This window comes from Panthera onca, chromosome B2 (assembly GCF_046562875.1).
Source record: "Panthera onca isolate mPanOnc1 chromosome B2, mPanOnc1 haplotype 2, whole genome shotgun sequence".
Classification (NCBI taxonomy): domain Eukaryota; kingdom Metazoa; phylum Chordata; class Mammalia; order Carnivora; family Felidae; genus Panthera; species Panthera onca.
In genome coordinates, this window is record NC_138343.1 from 100,283,841 (window position 1) to 100,305,446 (window position 21,606).

Below are 21,606 nucleotides of genomic sequence, written 5' to 3' on the forward strand. Positions count from 1 at the left end.
AATACTGGAATTAAATACACCCCCAAACCAGAAACACTGGTCATCTCTGACTGGTGGAATTTCAGTAAAGGAATTAGATCCTTTTCTGAGTGTTTCTAACTTTTGCAAACATTTCCTACAATAATAAATGTAATATTCATTGAGCACTTTTAGAGGCCAGGCAGTATCCAAGATGCTTTCTGTTATCTCACAGAGTTCTCACATCTTCACGAGGTATTACTATTATCTCTGCAGATGTGAAAGTGGAAACCCAGGCAACCAACACTGGAGGGGTGTTGACTGGAATTCAGACATGCCTGTCTCATCATTCTGTTACAACTGAATTTCATTTGTGGCCAGAAAACAAACAAACAAACAAACAAACAAACAAACAAACAAACTTAAAAGTAAATTTAAGTGTTACATAGCCAAGTGAAGGGTGAAATGGAGACAATACACTTCCAGGCATTTATGTTTAAGATTTTTATTAGGTACTCCTTAAATTTAGCCTCTGTGATTTTTTTTTTTGTTGCTATTTAAAAGTATGGCATCAATTTGAAAATACAAGGAAATTAACGAAATCTTATATGATCTAAAACCAATGAACTGGGTTTTGATCAGTTATATTATCCAATATCCTTTCAAGTGAGGATTCTATTATCTAAAATAGACAACCTCTTCACTGATTCTAACCTGACCCTGAAGAAAGTAAAAAAAGAAGGGACTTCCCTTTTTAGGAGTCATAAAGTTAGGACTCAGAACATAGAACTCCATAGACCATCTTATGGAGCCCATGATTTCTTGGTGGCTAAAACTCCAATCCCAAGCATACTAGAAATCAAAGAAATAGAAGGTAAAACAGTGCAGCATCATTTTTCACCTATAATACTGACAAAGATAATAACCAATGAGAAGTATTATCATTAAGAGTATTGAAAAACTCACACCATTGTAAACCTTTAGTAGAGAATGTTTAGGCAATAAATACGGATCAAACTTCAAAATGTGGGAACCCACTGCCAGCCAATGCTCCTTGTAGGGACTTACTCTAAGGAGAAAAGTTAAGTAAACAAAGGTGTATGTTGCAGTAATGGCTGTTCAATGCAGTACTGCTTATAACAGAAAAACCAGTAATAATCTAAATACTCTTTGACAGGGGAGTTTGCTGCTTATCCCCAGAATTTAGCAGTGTCTGCTGCATGGAGGCGTAAAAATAAATTATCTGTGAATGAATAAATTAGTAGGATACAACTATACAAGCGAATTTTATGATGTCAAGCTACATTCAACATAGAAAGGAGTCCACAGCATTTTGTTAAGTGACCAAAACAGATTACAGACTAGCCTATACAGTAATATCCCATTTAGATAAAAGCATATGTATGCCCGCCTGTGTATGTATGTCCGTAATGACACTATCGGTAGGATTTGTGAATGTTTCATTTTTTTCTTTATACCTTTCTGTATCATTTGGATTTCTTTTAAATAAATCTTTTAATAATAATAATAAATATGTACATATTTCCTATGTGGTTGAGGACAGCTCTATTCTTTGAATTTTTATCCCAACCACTCAAGCTATGGAGGAGGATAACGCTACTAACAGATAACGTTCAGAGGATATAATTTAAGACAATTACTTTTCCCTTGATTTCTCGAATATTGCTATGCTAGAAGTTCTTTTCTGCAACTTACTGCTGAAACATGCCTGAAGCAGAATGAACACAAGGCGCATCTGTTTTAAAACAGTTGCAGTGGATGTCCTGGTAACCATTACACTGAAGAGAAAATCTCAATGCACGATATTTCACTATTTTGACTTACTCTGTCCACAACCCTTCTGAACCTACCCTTGTTAACTTTCTGGCCGTCCTCATAGCCCAAGGGTGCTCTCTGCGGCTCTGTGTGCATCCAAATGTATTCACCATCAATGGACTCCATCTGTCAGCTCTACATACAAAGACCTCCAAGTTATTTGGCAAAGAAACACTGCTTTTCTTGAATGCTGGATTGAGTTTAAAAGTGGGCAGTTTGTATTAATAACTAATGGCTTCTGGTAAATTTTTTTTTTTCAGTCCAAGAGAAAATACAAGCATTCCTGATAAACAAATGACAAAGTGTCTCTCTTTGGATTCAAACAAGAGCAACGTGATTCCTCCACTGGGGCACTGTCTGGTTACAACAGTGCCCGGCTGCAATTCTGGCCAGCCTCTGAAAGCAGGAGTCAGGGCCAACAAACACTGCATCTACGCACATGTGCCCTGAAGAACCAGCCAACTGTGAGAATGGCAGACAGAGCACATGAGCTGATGACTGATAAGCTGCCTCCTCTGGATGCCATTTATCTGAAAGTACAGAAATCTGCTGATGAAACATGCCATGCCAATGCACGGGTTCACCAAGTCTAGAATAAGCTACATATTTTGGTCTTGTAGTATCTCCTCCCAAATAACCATGCCCAGAGTAAGAGCAAGATGGAGGGTGGAGAGAACAGAGACAGAACGCTGGAAGGTGACATACATCTACTGCTTCCTCCTTGCAGTTCCTGGGTACACTCTCAATCCAGGTGGCTGCTGGGTACAGCAACAGCAGACACTCAACATGAAAAGCATTCGAAACCTCACGCATGAGGGTGACTGGCATGATCTGATCAAGTGGACCATGGATTTAATTATTGCAAATCCGCTTTTTTAAAAAGGCACCACTGTATATGAAGACAAAGCCTAATGGCATGAGCTCTGAGTACACGTTCAGCGGCGGTGATAGTTTGTAATCATGCCTGTTGGATGCCAGAACCACTCATTTGCAAGGTGCATGGACAGCCTGGGGAGCCTGTGCTGTTCAATGCCTGGAGTCTCCTGAGAAAGGAGCCCAGATCATGGCCTACCTTGGGAACCAGGCTCCATCATGGTGACAGGTACTTGATCTTTCACCTGGCTGTTGCCGCTGACTAGTTTTCTCTGATGCTGCTGTCATGGGCCTCGTCTACCCAGAGCTGTCAGCATCTGAACCACAGCTACTTGCTGAGGGATATAAAACTCAACAAACTGCAAATAAACAATACAAAACATGATTTCATGCTGTCATGCTGCTGTTTCTCTAGATTGTAGCATTGTGACAGCTCCCTGATTTACAAGTATCATTTGACACTCACTTTTCCCTTCCAGTTACTTCTTTCTCCTGTTTTTACCCTTAGTCCATCAGCTCCCTCTGTGCCTATATTCTTCCCTAGCCCCACTCCCAGGATTCTGGCTCTCAAGGTCACCAGGCTATAAAAATCTTTCTTGTAAAGTTCAGCAGCAAGTTAACCTTCCCTGTTCTCAAGAGTTTAACACTGTCAGTGGCTCTCCCCACCAGTGTTAGCTATGCTTGATCATCTTCTCTCCCAAACAAGCTCTATTTGCTCGCTTTGGTCAGAGGCAGACATCCTCTCAGTGTTGTCTCGTTTCCCTGATCTCATCCCCTACATTCAGGCAGCCTGCCACCACCAACCCTAGAGATTCAACCTTCTAAAAGGCTTGCAATTCATCAAGATTTAATACAGATTTAATAAAATAACATTCCTAAAAGGAGTCTACAAGCCATAGTATGATTTACAAATACAAGATATCAGTATGGGCATAATCATTTTATTTCATTTCTGTTCCCTGTTGAACAGAAACTCTTGTTCAAACTCTTATTCCAGTATTTAAATCCTTCTATAATCTGGACTCACTTTAAATCTCCAACTGGATCGTGATTGCTGTTTTATGACAGTCCCTGGAAATCGAATATATCCTTTCGTCTAAAAATCTTTCTTTAAAAATGCAGCACTTGAACCACCTTCCCCAAGACCTTGACCCAGATTAAATGGAGTTTTAGCCATTCCAGTAACCCCTTGGGCAGAATTTTAATTAGTTTAACAGACACGTGCATTGCAGAGATCTTTATGTAGTTTCCATTTCCCTGCCTCTTTATTTTCTAATTTGTGTTTGCTTACTTCCCAAATTAGCACAAGTAGGGTTCATGTCTTAATATGGACGTTAGTGACCAACAGCTCACTACTGATGACAGATTAGTCCCACCTCCCTCACTTTTTAAAATATACAAATATCAGAGTAGTATTCCTATACACTCACCCTTGGTGTCTCCTCCAGTGGGTCCAGTGATGAGAGAGTTACTGAGAGTATTTAAAAGCCTCATTTCAACTCAGGAGCAAGAAATTCATCTACCACTGACAAAAACAGCTTCAGAATAAATTCCAAACACCCAAGTGTTATTTTCTTCACCCCACAAACCCACGAACATTATGTGACCATGACACAAGCTTGGATGACATCCCATGGTGATCAGATGATAGATGTTTTCATTGGTTTCTCCTTAAATCAGGGCTATTAACAGCAGCATGATACTGAATGAACACCATCAGCAAAAGAGCTCAAATTGTATCTGACAAGGCTCACTTCATAAACCTCAACTATTTTCCTACTGAAGAGATGTTGTATTAAGTCAATTCTGTTTATACAACCATTATGTATTTATGTTCTCTTTAAAGATAAATGATTCTTTTATGAAGAATGAATTGCGCACAAAATACTATCTGCCTTGTAAAGACGCCAACATACATACTTAAAATACACAAAACAAACACAACCAGTTATCAATACTTCTTCCAAATATAACAAGTGGTGTACAGAATTCTCTTTTGCTCAGTAGGGTGATTTTAGTGAGGAAAGCAAAATTAATAATACTACTGTTAGGAAATGACCTGAGAAATAGATTAACTGTACCTTATAATACACTAATATTTTTATCACAGAGCTTAAGATATTTTAATTTGAACTTAAACTATACTAGTATATATAATATAAATTAGAATGACCTAACTGAATAGGCAAAAAATACCAACGTTCATTCACTCACTGAATATTTATCAACAGGTGCTTTGATAGACAAGGGAATATGAAAAGACACTGTCTCTCCAATCTCAAAGTCTTAGGGAAAACAGATACACAATCATAAAGACAACCGCATGTTAACTACTATAATTATTCAGTAGGCTTTGCTTGGAAACACCCATAATTAAAATTTGGCAAATCATAAAAAGGGTATGATAGAGATCTATTTATACTGACTGGGGTCATCTCCAAATCAAAAAGCAGTATGTATAAGATAATCCTATTTATGTTGAACGACAACAAACAAACCAGATTACAAGGAAAGGGTAAGGAAAATGACCCATCCAGAGGTTAATCATGGTTATCTCTGGGATGAGTAGAAAGGAACATGGTAAAAAAGAAAAAAGAAAAAAAAAAAAGACTATTTACATACTTTTTACTTTACACATGAATTTTCAAGCAATCTATACATTCCTGTAATACTTGACAGCTAAGGAAATAAATGATTAAAGCAGATAGCACAGGAGCAGCCAGCAAAGCAAGCTGAGATGAGCTACCCATAGAAGGAAATCCAGAAAAGGGTAGAGTCATAGAAGCCACTGGAGGACAGTGTTGAGAGAGAGGGCTGGTCAACCAAATCATGAGACTGCATAACAGAAGTGAAGGAGGACAAGGACGCCAGAAAGGACAAGCTACAAAGGAGGAGGAGTCTCTAACTTGGAATATGGCTGTTTTGATGGCACAGCAGTAGTGGAAATAAGACTGCAGCGGGGTAAAGGTGGGGTGTGAAGATGGGGGTGAACAGCAGCTGTAAATCAAATGCCACAGGACAGGAAACACGCAGGAATAAAGTGAACTGGGAGCAAGCTGCCCCGTCTCTTCCGTGTTGCCAAACCGGTACCAAAAAATACTTGTGGGCCACCTCCAGCATTTGACCCTTTCAAGATTGGCATTGAAGAGAAAACGTCAAGTAAAAATTCTGTTCTTAGTCTCTTTTTTTTTTTTTTAAAGAATGAGAGCATTTCACATGTTGCCAGGCTCAGAGCAAAGACCTGATACATAAAAACCATCCTCTCATTTTTTAAACATTCAATATTTGAACAAAAAAGTGTTCACCTTGCTTTCCTTTAAGAGTCTATACACTCACATACTCTACTGGTAAACGTTTAATCCAAATTCTTGTATCATGCTAACATAACAGCCCTCAGCTAACTATTACCAGTGGTAAAATATGTGTTTGGGTGGGAAGCACAAATCAACTGGTAATTTCTGAAAGGAAAACATTAGGAAGGACCCAAAATTCTCCCAGAAAATATATAAACACTCAAGTTGACTTTCAGTTTATCAAATTTCCTCAGGAAAGAACTTCCCATTTGCAGCTGACTTATATTACAACAACACACCCAATAATTTCATTAGAATGTTATTTTTAATCAGTTCATCATATCGCTTTGCCTCAGGAAGTGGAAGCAAGGAGTACATAAAGTCACCAACTATGGATACAGAACATTCTGAAGTCAAAAAGCATTTTTCACTGCGAAAATAGAAAGGCACAGCATCTCCACAAAAGAAAGGTATCAACAGTTGATACTTACATGAGTAGACGGTCTTTGAAAAAAATCTTCATTGCAAACTTTTGCAAATTGAAAAGCATCTATTGCAAGATGTGAAGAATCTATTTGGTAATGACTCATCTGTGATAACATCATTGGCTGGGTCACTGCCATAGAATCTATTTTAAGCTCATCTCACTTTGCTCTGGTTCTCCTAGTTTATTAAGAGGCAATTTGGAAGATGATAAATATTAGCGCTCTACTTTCAAATGATTTTCTCCTGACCCGACAAATACAGCCGCAGGCATGTGGAAAGAGAACTCATGTGAAAGCCCTCTGTATACTAGGCTTAACTTTTGACTGAAACTTAGGGGAAAGCCTCACCACCACCACCACCCCTCCATTTAGCATCCTATTAACACTGGGTGACATTCTTGCCCGTGTCTCCATGTCTTTGTCTTTCCATCTACAGTACATTTCTCTGTCTAGTGTCCTTTGTCTTCAGCTTATACACAGTTTTGCTCTAGCGTGCCTTTCCCAGTTCACTCCGTCTCCTCTATTTTGCCTTACCTGCTCTCATTATTTTGTATTTGTATTTGTTTACATTTAGCTATTTTGTTTCTCTGGTCTCCTGTCTCTTCTTCCATTTAGGGCCCTTTCCCCTGCCTGCCCAAATAAGGCGGCCACAAAATGCATTCTTGTGTACCCTGACCCCTAAGGTTCTTATTTGTATCAAGTTCACAAATTCACAGGCTAAACCAGCATGTTTGTCGGAAAATACCTTTATTTTATACTTGTGACAAAGGAACTGCCTACAATTTCCTGGATTTTTGAAAGCTCCTTCCAGCTCCCCATCTCTGTGCACTGCAGGCATTTCCTTAGACTGCCAGGCCCAACATTAGCACTCTGTAGGTTGTAAGACCTGCTAAAAGGCTGAGTCAGGAAACTATGGCCTTTGATGCGTAGGACCAGGGGTCCAGGCAACTTACTGGGATCGCTCTGGGCTGTGAGCAAAGAGGCCCAGACCATTCTGTGTCCAAGCAAGACAAAGATTCCACTCCACAAGGCTTTGGGGGAACATCCACTTCTCCATTTAGCTACTACGCTTTCAAGATCTTTGCTGAAAACAGATTTAACTGCCTCAAACAAACACCAAAGACTTAGTTTTATAATTGTGCTTCGCACCCAAACAAATCTGCAACTGAAATAACATGAAGCCTCTAGGATTTAGATTAGAGGCAGCACCATATAGACAAAGAGCACGATTTTTATAATCAGACAGAACTGGGCTCAAATCCTAGCATTCTCTACATAGCATACCGGGCAAGTTATTCGACTTCTCAGGTTTCAGCTTTTCATCAGCAAAATGAAGATATCAATACCTGTCACGTAGGATTTCTGTGAGGATTAAATTATATGAGGTAGGGGTGCCTGGGTGGCTCAGTCGGTTAAGGTTAAGTGTCTGGCTCTTGGTTTCATGGCTCAGGTCATGATCTCAAGGTACGTGAGTTTGAGCCCCGCATCAGGCTCCACCCTGACAGCTTGGAGCCTGCTTGGGATTCTCTCTCTCCCCCTCTCTCTGCTCCCCGCCCCACCCCTCAACGCTTGCACTCTCTCTAAATAAATAAACTTAAAAAAAAAATTGTATGAGGCAATATAGGAGGATGACTAGCACAGCAGTAAACAGTGGTGTGAGGAGAACAGAAAGCCTGCATGCTTTCAGGCTCTCCTCTGCCAGCCGCTAATGTGAATCCTGGCTTTGCCTTCCTGGTTCCTCCCCTTGACCACCCTTCTGGGAAAGTCTTGATCCTGGCCTCTTTTGGGGTATTTTATGATGCAGAATGAGGAAGGAAGGGGGAAAAGGAAGTGGGTCATGGTTAGGAAAAGTCAGTAATAAGTTGGTCAGCGCCGTAGGGCATGAGGAAATCTGGTGGGAGAACAAGGGATTTGAAGCATTGCTGTAGACGCTATATCCCCACCATTGCACTGACAAACACAAGTAAAGAATTTGCTGTTTGAAATGGTCACCGCTGAACTGTATTTGTTGCACTCTAACATCATCCTGAGGCGGGATCATGTAGCTCTGGATGCATAAGGGTTAGAGTAAGTACTATATTAGTTTTATTATTATTTAATTATCCAGACTTGGAAGTGGAAGTGGTTCATAAGCAACAGGGAAGGGGAAGTAAAAACAACCACCGCCTGCCTCATTGTAAAAGGAATGTAGGGAGGCGCTGGGAGGCTGGTGACTGATGGTCAGAGGGCTGGAGCCAGGTCCCATTACCCATCCCCGATTCATTCTGATTCTGGTGAGTCATTAGCATTTCTGTGTTTCAGTTCTTCCCTTGTAAAATGGCAGGGTGGGAGGGCTATATTATTATGGCCCAACAGTTGACCTTTAAAAGTTTGCTGGGAGAAATGCCAACAGCTGGGTCCTCCCAACTCAGACTTGGTGTACTCCTTGAACAAAAGTACGTGTGTGTGTGTGTGTGTAAACACATTATCTGTATGTGTGTGCATATGCACACACACACACACACACACACACACACACACAAATTCTGCAGCTGTCCCTGCACAAACAACTAATCACTGAAAAAGAAAGCCTTCAAAAGGATCATCTGGTTAATCCTGCTACATCCAAACAAGAATATCACTGAATCTAAAAAAATAAGGAGAGTTTTCTTTTCCTAAAATCTCCAAGGGAGAGTACAATGATGTACTTGACTTTCTAACAACTCTCATAATGGAAAAGTTCCTCTTTGCTACATTTTTAAAATTGGCACTCCTGCCTGCATTCTCCATCCCTCTTAACCAGACTATTTTGTTCTTGGACAGAGCATAGCACCTTCCAACAACTATATAATTTACTACGCATTAACGTTTACTGCTTATTGTCTCATTTCCTTGCCCCCAACTGGAATAAGCTGCCGTGTTCAGCGATTTATCTCAAGTACCTACAACAGTGCCTAGCTCATAAAAGGCACTTGATAAACATTTATAATTTGAAGCTGAATTCTTTTGTTTAATCTTTGATGAAATCACAAATCTACAGAGCTGGAAGGCGCCTTAGAAGAGGGCCGGCAGCAATGAGAAACGAAGGATGAGAAAACTAAGGCCCCGTGAGGGGAAGTGGATTGCCCCAGGTCATACATTGTCATCAGTGCTCCTTCAACTCGGCCTCAGCACCTCCACATGGAACTGTGATCCTGGGGAAGCAGCGTGGCTGGAAGCTGGCCAATGAGCAAGGCCAAACTGAACTTGTTTAAAGCAAAAGAGTCAGAGAATAAGCTACAGTATTTATTTACGGAACATAAAGTCTCATATAATGATAATAATTTGTGCATCAGTAGCTGCTTTCATCTAAGGATCTCAGAGAGCTTATGAAATTCTCAACCCACAGGGTCAGGTATCATTATCTGCTCTCGGACAATGGTGCTAAGAGGTTGGCTACCCTATGGCCTTACTGCTGGATGGTTCAAGGTCTTTGGAACTACATATCCACTGTGTGATTTTATATTATTCTCTCCATGTCCCCATCCTTATCAATATCACAAACAGCTTGACAAAGCTACAACAGCTACAGTAATCTCCCAGCTTGTTCTCTTTCTGGTGCCCCTAAAACCATTCAGGTACATGCCAAATTTTAAACCAGCGTATAGAGAAACAACACTGGGCATTTCGGGTGTTTGATCCTGTAGTATCTCCTTCAGGTCACCCAGGGCTAGGGCTTCCTGAGCTTGTGCTGGAGAAAGGCCAACCACAAGGACATCTGAGGTACACAGCAGCTTTGGGGGTTGGGAATTTTCTTCTTTCTTCACTTTACTGCCTTTGCCCCTCATACCCCTTTCCATCTGTGGAAAGCAGATGAACTCTGTTGGAATTTTTACCTACCCACACAATTATAGAACTTATAGCTACCCCGCAATTATTTAGGAATCACATTAAGGACCAATTAGATTGAGTCAACACAACAAGTCCTGTGGGGGAGTCCATTTATAAATGGCTTTGACCAGGTGGCATTCCTTTGAGGAATGAGGGCAACACGGGATTCTGCATTCCCACACTGCTCTCCCTAGGTCCCTTCCTGCATGTAAGCAGGGGGCTGGCTCTTCTTTACTCCCTTGTTGAGCAAAGGTACCTGCCTAGCCAGTGCTGCCTAAGTGACACCAGCACTACAGCAGCCTCTTCACCTGCGCCAAGCTTACAGCACCAGGTCCAGGCAGAGGAACACCTGCTACTACAGTCTGTGGTCTGTCCTATGAGCTTCCTCTGCTTCAGCAGCCCCTGGGACCACACGGCTGACCTCGCCCGTGGGCTGGGAACTTTGCGGCTGAAATGCCCGGCCAGCATCCTGATGTTTGCTGGCACCTTGGGCTTGTAGAAACAGGCCTAGACTCAGGACTTCTCAGGGTCTTCCGAGAGGCCTGTGTTCTGTGGGATGATCTAAAGGTAAAAGCGGAAAAAGAATTCTGCGATCAAATGAATCTGTGAAACCTGGGCAGAAAAATATGTTAAACAATGGTGGTTGCACAAAGAAACTAAAAACAGAATTACCACACGATCCAGCAGTTCCAATTCTGGGTATATGTCCTAAAGAACTAAAAGTAAATTCCTGAAGACATATTTGCATACCCGTGTTTATAGCAGCGTTATTCCCAGCAGCCAGAGGATGGAAGCAACTCAAGTGCCAACTTGGGCTGGATGGAGAAACAAATGCGGGATGTACATACAATGGAATGTTACTCAGCCTTAAAAAGGAAGGAAATTCTCACACATGCTACATCATGGATGAGTCTTGACAACATGATGCTAAGTGAAATAAGCCAGTCATAAGAAGACAATACTATATGGTTCCATTTATAGGAGATATCCAGAGTAGTCAAATTCATAGAGATAGAAAATGGAATAGTGTTTGCCAGGGATTCGGGGAGGGGAGAACGGAGTGTTATTTCAGGGGTGTAGAGTTTCACCTTTGCTAAGATGAAAAGAGTTCTGGAGACTAGTTGAGCAACAAAGTAAATATACTTAAATTACTAAACTGTACGATGAAAATGGTCAAGATGGTAAATTTCATGTCACGTGTATTTTACTGAATTAAAAAAAAAAAATACATGCAACAGCCATCTTTGCAGTAGGACTGATCAGAACCTTAAATGCTATTTTGCATGGGGAATCCCCAAGAAGGGCATATAGCAGACAGCTTTGCCCAGCTTATCTGGCCTCGCAACCCAGTTTTTGCTGAGCATCTCATGGGACCAGTGTGCTTCAGAACAGACTTTAGGAAATGAGCTACTAAACTGGAAACTGTTAAAAAATAGGAAATCCTACTTTTTTTTTTTTTTTTTTAATATTTACATCAAGGAAGGCAGGATTCCAGAGCCTGAAGCCAGATTTTCAACACAGCTTTAAGTTGCCATCATCCTCTGATTGAGGAGCACCAGACTCTATGTTCAACCCTGTCACTTATTAGCCACATGGCCTTGGTCTCAAACAAGTCACTACTTTTATCTCCTCTGATGTATGAGAATAATACTGGCTCAACCTATCTTAGTGCTTTGTGGTGAAATCTAGTGAAAGAACTTGAAAAGTACCAAAGTACTATTCAAAATGTAAGACAATTACTTATTATTTAAAAAAATTTATTTTAATGTTTATTATTTATCTTTGTGAGAGAGAGAGCGAGCGCACACAAGAGCAGGGGACACAAAATCTGAAGCGAGCTCCAGGCTCTGAGCTGTCAGCACAGAGCCCGATGCAGGGCTTGAACCCACCAACTGTGAGATCATGACCTGAGCTGTAGTCAGATGCTTAACCAACTGAGCCACCCAGGTGCCCCCTGAGATAACTACTAAGTATTTATGCTTATTAAAGTGTAACAGACAACTTATGGCAACGTGAAGAGCTAAGAATAATATCTACAGGCACCAAACAGGCACTATGAGCATAGAGATGAAAGAGAAGGGAAAAAGGAAGAATGGTGGATTGAGCATTTGTAGTATAGCAAATAAAGAGTCTGGGAGTCAGAAAACATAGGTTCAAAAGCTGATTTTATTGCTGTCTGACCTTGGACAGGTCACTTAACCTCCCTGACTCTCAGCTTGCCCAGCTGTCAAATGAGGTGGTGGGAGATCATCTCAGAGGGCACTTCCAGCTATGATTCTATGAAATACTGACAGAGACGTCACCACGGCACCTGCACGCCTCCTCCACCAGACACTTAAGCCTGCCCTCGCCTCGCTCCATGCTAGGATACAAAGATGAGCAGGCCACTGTCTGTGCTCCCTGGTGAGCCAGATGGGGCTGCTGGCCTGCAGACCAGTACGAGAAGATGAGACGGCACATGTGGGGGATGCCATGGATTTATTTCTCTCATATTATTCTCCTAGTGCCTTGCTCCAGTGTTTTTTTTAAAAAAGGTGTTTCCAAAGTATCTTTAGTGCAGGCTAGTATCCAAAATCTATAAAGAGCTCATCAAACTCCACACCCGAAAAACAAATAACCCAGTGAAGAAATGGGCAGAAAACATGAATAGACACTTCTCTAAAGAAGACATCCGGATGGCCAACAGGCACATGAAAAGATGTTCAACGTCGCTCCTTATCAGGGAAATACAAATCAAAACCACACTCAGATACCACCTCACGCCAGTCAGAGTGGCCAAAATGAAGAAATCAGGAGACTATAGATGCTGGAGAGGATGTGGAGAAACAGGAACCCTCTTGCACTGTTGGTGGGAATGCAAATTGGTGCAGCCGCTCTGGAAAGCAGTGTGGAGGTTCCTCAGAAAATTAAAAATAGACCTACCCTATGACCCAGCAATAGCACTGCTAGGAATTTATCCAAGGGATACAGGAGTACTGATGCATAGGGGCACCTGTACCCCAATGTTTATAGCGGCACTCTCAACAATAGCCAAATTATGGAAAGAGCCTAAATGTCCATCAACTGATGAATGGATAAAGAAATTGTGGTTTATATACACAATGGAATACTACGTGGCAATGAGAAAAAATGAAATATGGCCTTTTGTAGCAACATGGATGGAACTGGAGAGTGTGATGCTAAGTGAAATAAGCCATACAGAGAAAGACAGATACCATATGGTTTCACTCTTATGTGGATCCTGAGAAACATAACAGAAACCCATGGGGGAGGGGAAGGGAAAAAAAAAAAAAAAAAAAAAAAAAAAAAAGAGGTTAGAGTGGGAGAGAGCCAAAGCATAAGAGACTGTTAAAAACTGAGAACAAACTGAGGGTTGATGGGGGGTGGGAGGGAGGGCAGGGTGGGAGGGAGGGCAGGGTGGGTGATGGGTATTGAGGAGGGCACCTTTTGGGATGAGCACTGGGTGTTGTATGGAAACCAATTTGACAGTAAATTTCATATATTAAAAAAAAAAAAAAAAACAAAAAAAACAAAGTATCTTTAGTGCAGTACTGACTCAACTGAGCTAAGCAGATGGTGGGGAAAAGTTGCTAACTGAACAGAAGTAAAGACTTTCACAGAAGTAAGGCTGTGCAGACCTGGGGACCCACCTTCCTGCCGGGTTCAGTGACTATTCCCAGAAAATGTGAGATGCCCAACCACTGCAGGTCAGCAGATGATAACCTGTCCCAGGCACCCTCTTGGAAAGGCAGAACGTTGGCGGTGCGGGAAGGTGGGAGAAAAGTGGCTGGATACGGACAGGCAAGGGGCCCAGGGAAAGCATCAGTCTCTGGGGCGGGGGGGGGGGGGGGGGGGGGATGTGGGAGTAGGAGAGCAGGCCCCCATAGTGAAGGAGCTGGTGGGTTTTGATTTCCTGTGTGTCATGACAGAGTACCTTTGGGGTACCCAAGGGGGCAAGTAAAAGTGTGCCTGTGTGAGGGAAGATGGAGTCCCAAATGAGTGGCAGGATGGAGGGAGTGCAGGGGAGAGGAGGCCGGGGCAGTTTAAAGGACAGGTGTTTGAGGCTTGCCCAAGGGCAGTGTTGATACATGCCAGAAGGAATGAAAGTGGTGGCTCGGCGGGAAGAACATGTGTGACCAAAGTTTATCAATATATTAGCCGTGCGGAGTAAGACAGCATGCTTCTTCCAGCTCTTGGGGAGACAGGGCAGAGGGAGAAGCCGATGACCAGCTGTAATAACTGAAGAAATTACCAGGTGAGCTGGAAAAGGGCTCTCTGCTTCTGTCACGTTTAGACTGAACTGGTAATGAAGACGTGAGTAAAAATGTCCTTTGAAGAAAAGGTAACAGTGAAAATGAATTTGCAGACATGGGCAGGGGCGAGACTAGACATGGGGGATGTGCAAAACAGAAGGGGCTATTTATTCAATCTGCTTTAGATCAAGGATTCATCTCTCTGGGTCCATGAAGAGGTGCCCAGGAAGTCCACAGACCTCCCGAAGTATCACACTGTATCTCTGTTTGTGTGTATGTGTGCACACACTTTTCTTGATGGAGGATTTCCCTAGCTTTAATCTGCTCTAAAAGGCCCCTAATCAGTAGGTTAAATGGTCTTAAGATCCTCAATATCATACGGAAAATTTCTCTCCTACCTGCTTGACAAATCTGCCATGTCAGAGCACATTAAGAATAAAGTGTTAAAACTGTATGTATTACAAAACTTAAGGAATATGGGGCACCTGAGTGGCTCATTTGATTAAGCGTCTGACTTTGGCTCAGGTCATGATCTCAGGGTTCATGGGTTTGATCCCCGCGTCAGGTTCTGTGCTGACGGCTCAGAGCCTGGAGCCTGCTTTGGATTCTGTTGTCTCCCTCTCTCTCTGCCCCTCCTCTGCTCACGCTCTGTCTCTCTCTCTCTCAAAAAACTAAAAAATAAACAAAATAATAATAAAAAAAAAGAACCAAGGAATAGTCGCTCTCCTATCATCTTATCAAAATTAAGGTACGTTATAACACTCTAAAGACCATTAACACTGGCAAATATATGTAACTTAAATATTTTAAATTGGCAATGCTAAAAGTACATTTAGAATTTTGCAAGTGCATTCCTTGCAAAAGGCTTACTGTGTACATAGTATTTTAATACGAAAGTACCTGGATCTTTAATATTCACAGCTAGATTCAAAGCCCTGCCAAAAAACAGTTATTAGAACTACTTTTAACAGTCATGACCCCTTTTCCCCCCAAAAGGATGTTATCAAGAACACTGTGCAATAATGAGTATAAATACATGACATGCCTGTTACTATAAATAAATATTGCACATTCTCCCAACCCATTTAATTACCATTCACCTAAAGCAGTGCAATTAAAAAACTGTTGAATTCTGAAAATGGGAAAAGCCCTCTTGTCTGTCTTAGGTAGTTTTACAATCCTAACAATAGACTTAATGAAGCCTTTTAAAACAAGGACGATTACATTAAAATGACCGGGGCATGTAAAAATTCATTACATAGATCCTCCTGCTGTCTGATGGATTAAATGCCTCATCACACCCTAGAGAGAAGAACAAAGAAAAAAGAAAAATCACAACTTTCTGAGCGAACATCTTATGCCTGAGATTTAATCCGGCCCCGTTAATCACTCAGGACCACTCTACACCCAAAGTGCAAGGGAGATATGCTTGCTATCAGATAAATTATGAAATGGTCCTAAGAGTGCTGTACAGCTTACTGAATACATTACAATCCACATCTTGATGATGCCAGACAACAATTATCCAAGTTGATACAGCTTTTTCCCTTGAGAAATGATAAGAGCTACAAAAACAATATCCACTCCCTGGGGAACCTTCAGGGACTGTTAGCACCCATTACCCTTAAGTACCCTCAGAGATAGCACCAACTGACAGTTTTGTTAAATTTATCTCTAAGTTGTTTTAAGTTTTTCTGTTACCATTATACATAGAATTGTTTCTTTGGCTTCATTTTCCACCTATTAGCTGCTAATATATAGAAACACAATTGATTGGGGTGCCTGGGTGGCTTGGTTGGTTGATGAACGTCAGACTCTTGATTTCAGCTCAGGTTATTATCTCAGGGCCGTGGGATGGAGCCCTGCATTGGCCTCCACACTATGCATGGAGCCTGCTTAAGATATTCTTTCTCTCTCTCTCTGCCCCTCTCGTGCTTTCTCTGAAAATAATATTAATAGTAATAATAATAATTGATCTGTGTATATTGACCTTGTATCCTATAACTTTACTAAGTTCACTTATTTGTTCTTTCTAGAAGTGGTTTTATACATTCCTTAGGATTTGTCTATGTAAACAGTCATGTCACTATAAGTAAAGAGAACTTTACTTCTTCCCATCCAGTCTGTGTGCCTTTCATTTCTTGTTCTTTCTCTATTCTCCTTCTTAAAGGACTACAATGGCTTGTTTCACAGGCAAGGAAACTCCTGCCACTGTGTTCCAGTTTGCTTCATGCCATTTTTGACCTTTGTAGAGCCATGAAGACTGCACCATGGGAAGCTGTGGCCTTACCAGAAAGATCTTGATCCCACCAAGCCATCCACAGAAAACAGAGGGCTTAGATTCAGAGCCTCAAACTTGAAGGAACAAGAATTTATAGTTGATTTCCTATAGTTCAATTACTTGTACCTCTCAAGATGCTGACACGTTAAAAAAAAAAAAAAAAAAAAAAAAAAAAAAAGATGAAGAAGAAAGAAAAGAAACACCCAAAGGAATTAATGAATTTTTGGACTTACAGATTAAACCTCTCCTCTTATAACAAAAGTCAGGCTCAGCATGTCCAGCGACTAGTACAAAGCCAGCTGGAGGCAGACATAGAGTCTGCTATTCCAAACAGGACATGAATTGGGAGGGCACAGTCCTGGATTCTAGCCTTGAGTAGGTCAGGAATGTATTCCTGTCTATAGACTGTAAGTCGAAGAGTCTAGAGGAGATCTCAGATAATCTGAGTACTGGTCCAAGTAGATGGCATGACTTGGGCCCACGTGAATACGAGCATCTTTTTTGGACCTTTGCTAAGAGTGTACCCTAAACCAGGGCAAGATGACATTTTCCAGTACCTGGCCAATCTGTAGCTAGCTATTACTATTAAGAAATGAGTTTAAAAAAAAAAGAAAAGAAAAGAAAAAGAAATGAGTTTTCAGGGCAACTGTCTGCCTCAGTTGGTAGAGCATGTGACTCTTGATCTTGGGGTTGTAAGTTCGAGCCTCACTTTGGGTGTAAGGATTACTTAAAAATAAAATAAAATAAAATAAAATAAAGAAAGAAAAGAAATGAGCTTTCCTCTTCCTATCTGAATAAACTTACACTGAAATAAGTTAAAAACTAGGATCCTATCGAGCATCTCTGACCCTGTTTAAACCAACTGCTGAACATGATCATCTCATATCATCATAAAGCTCAGGTAACATCTTAGGGCTCACAGATAGCCCCTGGGGATCCTGCTAAATCTTCTCTTATATATTTTTTGTATTTTTCTCTTAGAAGAACTCAGCAGTCAGGAAAATCACCAGCCTGTGAGCAAGCCTATAATGTGTTCCCTCTTTGCTAACCAAGGGATGTTAATAAGGATGTCCTCGGAGTGCCTGGGTGGCTCGGTCAGCTGAGCATCTGACTTCGGCTCAGGTCATGATCCCGTAGCGGACAAGTTTGAGCCCCACGTCGGGCTCTGTGCTGACAGCTCAGAGCCTGGAGCCTGCTTCAGATTCTGTGTCTCCCTCTCTCTCTGCCCCTGCCCTGCTCATGCTCTGTCTCTGTCTCAAAAACAAATAAACATTAAAAGGAAAAAAATAAGGATGTCCTCAAATTAGCAAGCATTATTTCTGTCAATCAAATATATATATTTGAACAGCTGAAATTCTAGAACTTTCAGGAAGTCCAGTTCTTCAAATTTCCCCTCCTGTCACGTAAGGCCAAGCATTCTTACTCACCAATCACTTCTCTAAAATAACCATCAGTTGTCACTGCTAAAACAGAAGTTCCAAGAGGTCAGAAGTGTTTACTGACATCAGAATGAGGCCCCAACTGGACAAAATAGAAATGAGATAATAAAAGAGCATCACTCATGGCTCTTGGGTGTGTACTGGGCAAAGCTTATTTCACCAGAGAAGGGGAAGCTGAGAGGGTAGGAACCACCACACCAGCTACTTGCACTGGGGACAGGGCTGGGGCCTGCTTGGGAATATTACCTCATTTGACTAGCAGAAACTGTAGGGGGTGGGGGTAGATATAACCTCTTTAGCTCCTGAGGAAGCTAGTTAAGTAGATTGCCCAAGGTCAAACAACCAGTTAATGGCAGAGTGGCAATTTGAATCCAGATTGATCTCTCTCTTTTTTTAAATTATTTTAAGTACATTTATTTATTTTGAGAGAAGAGAGAGTGAAAGCAAGCAGGGGAGGGGCAGAGAGAAAGAAAGAGATTCCCAAGCAGGCTCCATGCTGTCAGCACAGAGCCTGATGTGGAGCTTCACAAACGGTGAGATCATGACCTGAGCTGAAACCAAGAGTTGGATACTTAACTGACTGAGCCACCCAGGTACCCTCCGATTGATCTCTCTTAAGTCCATCCTTTTAATTAATTTTATTATAAAAGTAATATAAACATATTAACAAACACTGAGACAAAAATCCCCATGATCCCATAACCAAATACAATGTTAGCATTTTGGTATAATTTTTGAAGGCACTTCCCACACATGCATTGTGCTTTGCAGAACTGTGATCATCATATTCCACAATTTGGTATCCTGCTTTTTTCTACTTAACAAGGTAGCCATCTAACTTATTTGACAAATTTTCTAATCATTTTCATTAATATATTATATTCCATGGGTAGACATGTCATAGTTTACATAATGAAACCTCAAACTGTGGAACATGGAGGTTCTCTCTAGTTTGGGGGGCAAAGCATGGTGTTATTTTGAGTATACCATGCTGCCTTCCTAAATATGTATGGTCACCACTGAACGTTTCGGATAGACAATGCCAATCAACAGATGATAAAAACTGTGATTAAAGGGGCATCTGGGTGGCTCAGTCGGTTAAGCATCCAACTTCGGCTCAGGTCATGCTCTTGTGGTTCGTGAGCTCAAGTCCCGTGTTGGGATCTTGTGCCGACAGCTCAGAGCCTGGAGCCAGCTTTGGATTCTGTGCCTCCCTCTCTTTCTGCCCCTCCCCCACTCACGCTCTGTTTCTCTCTTGTCTCTCAAAAATGAATAAACGTTAAAAAAAATTTTTTTTAAAACCTGTGATTAAAATATTTTGAAAATGCCACCATCACTGAGCTCTTAGCCCTAGAGTCAAATAAATCTGATGAATGCTATTAATGAAGGGTGACCCAAAAATAACAAGTTAAAAAGAGCCACACTTCTGAAGCTCCAGAGAACATGTGCTGTGAATGGTTTATGCTCCACTTTCAGTTTCCTAGGAATGCCAACAAAAGAAGTTATCCTCACTAAAATCTAGATTTGGAAGAATGAAAATTCTTTGAAAACAAATCCGATCACCTGTCTGTGTCAGAGTGGTCAGAACTTACAAATGAGACCAACATGCTCACCCAGGGCTGTGTCATATTTCATAGTTAATTTGCTACTCAAAATGCCATACACCCATTTTTCTCAGGTCAAGTGAGTAACAGCAGAGCAGCTCTGAGTTTTCATCAAATAACCCTCTGAAGTAAAAGAAACAGCAATGTCAAACCCTGTGTAAATTTACTGAATTTATAAAGTATAAAGTATGGCTGTCATAAAAATCGCCTATGTTTGGGGGAGAGTAATATCCAAAACATTTGTGTGCCTCTGTGTGGACGTCTGCTTTGAAAACTTTATTAGGATCCGTGCCACCCAGTTTGACGTAGAAACAGCACACTTAAATGCCTGGAAGCATCTATCTGCTCCCCAGATATAGCACTAAAGATTACTGCTGATCAGGGAAAACTGAGTGCAAATGGAGAGAACTGGGTAATTCATTCCTACTGAGATGGGATATGCCACTTAATGACAACTTGACTACAGTCCATGCAAGATAATCTTCCAGCCTTTCACTGTACCCACAGTGGTTATTTAAAACCTAAACCTTCTTCTTCTTCATATCCCTAGCTCTCTCTACCCCACACTTAGACGGGAAGTTGTACTTCATCAGCCCCTAATGATATCCCTTTCCTCTGCAATGTTTAGCTAATCCTGCATTTCATCTTTCCTTTAGACTTCCCCTTCTCTTAGAAGTTAATCTGTTAACTCATGGGAATATCAAATGGAATGTACAAATATCACCACTTTGGAAAACAATTTGGTATTTTTCAGTAAAGTTGAAGGTACGCATACTCTAAGACTCCAAAATTCTTCTCTTATGCACTTATCCTAGAGAAACTGTTTGCAGCAGGATGCACATACAAGAATGTTCAAAGTAGCACTGTTTAAAATAGTGCAAAATTGGAAATGACCCAAATGTCCATTGAGCAGTGACTGAATACTGTCATAAAATGTGGTATGTTCATACAATGCAAGACCAGATAGCAGTGGAGATAAGTGAATTTCATGTATGTCACTTCATGCATCAACAGAGATGAATCTTTAAAAAGATCATCGATTGGGGTGCCTGGGTGGCTTAGTCAGTTAAGCATCCAACTCTTGATATCAGCTCAGGTTGTGATCTCACGGCTGTGGGATTAAGTCCCTGGTGGGCTCTATGCTGAGCGTGGGGCCTGCTTGGGATTTTCTCTCTCTCTCCCCCTCTTCCTCTCGTGCTCACACTCTCTTTCTCTCTCACTCTCAAAATAAATATACATTAAAAAAAAAAAAACCCAAAAACAATTGAAAAAAGAAAGCAATTGGTATAAGAATTCCACACACACACATATACATACACACACAGCCCAAGACAAATAAAACTTAATAATAGATTACATAGGGAAACATACTTACACAGAAAAGGCAGGAAATGACAAACACAAAATTCAGAACAGTGGTACCACAGAGAGGAGTATGGCCAGGGAGGAACACATAGGGATTTGCAAAATACTGGTGATATTCCAGTTCTCATGCTGCAGGATGGGTACCAGGTGTTGTATTTCTCTTACTCTCTCTTTCCCTCCACTCCACTCTCTGTGTATGCATATAATGGACACACACACACACACACACACACATACACACACTTCTTTGTATGCATATATATATTCCTTTGTAGACATCATCATCATCATCATCATCATCATCATCATCCATGTTACTCTGAGTCCTGGACCCACCTTCCTTAGTGCCTCCTTCCTGGCATTCTGACCC

At 41.3% G+C, this 21,606-nt stretch overlaps 1 protein-coding gene across 10 annotated transcripts in view; it reads right to left on the reverse strand.

Moving 5' to 3' along the window:
• The window catches only part of FYN (FYN proto-oncogene, Src family tyrosine kinase), a 214,832-nt gene that overhangs the window by 152,508 nt on the left and 40,718 nt on the right, over nt 1–21,606 (reverse strand). Inside the window, exon 3 of one of the 10 annotated variants that reach the window (XM_078447231.2) lies at nt 18,256–18,349. The exons of 8 other annotated variants lie outside the window; for them this stretch is intronic. The gene's annotated coding sequence lies outside the window, so the exon portion shown is untranslated. Of the gene's footprint in view, nt 1–4,097; nt 4,414–18,255; nt 18,350–21,606 lie in introns of those variants that run through there. One more of the 10 variants, XM_060616413.3, reaches the window with a different exon arrangement.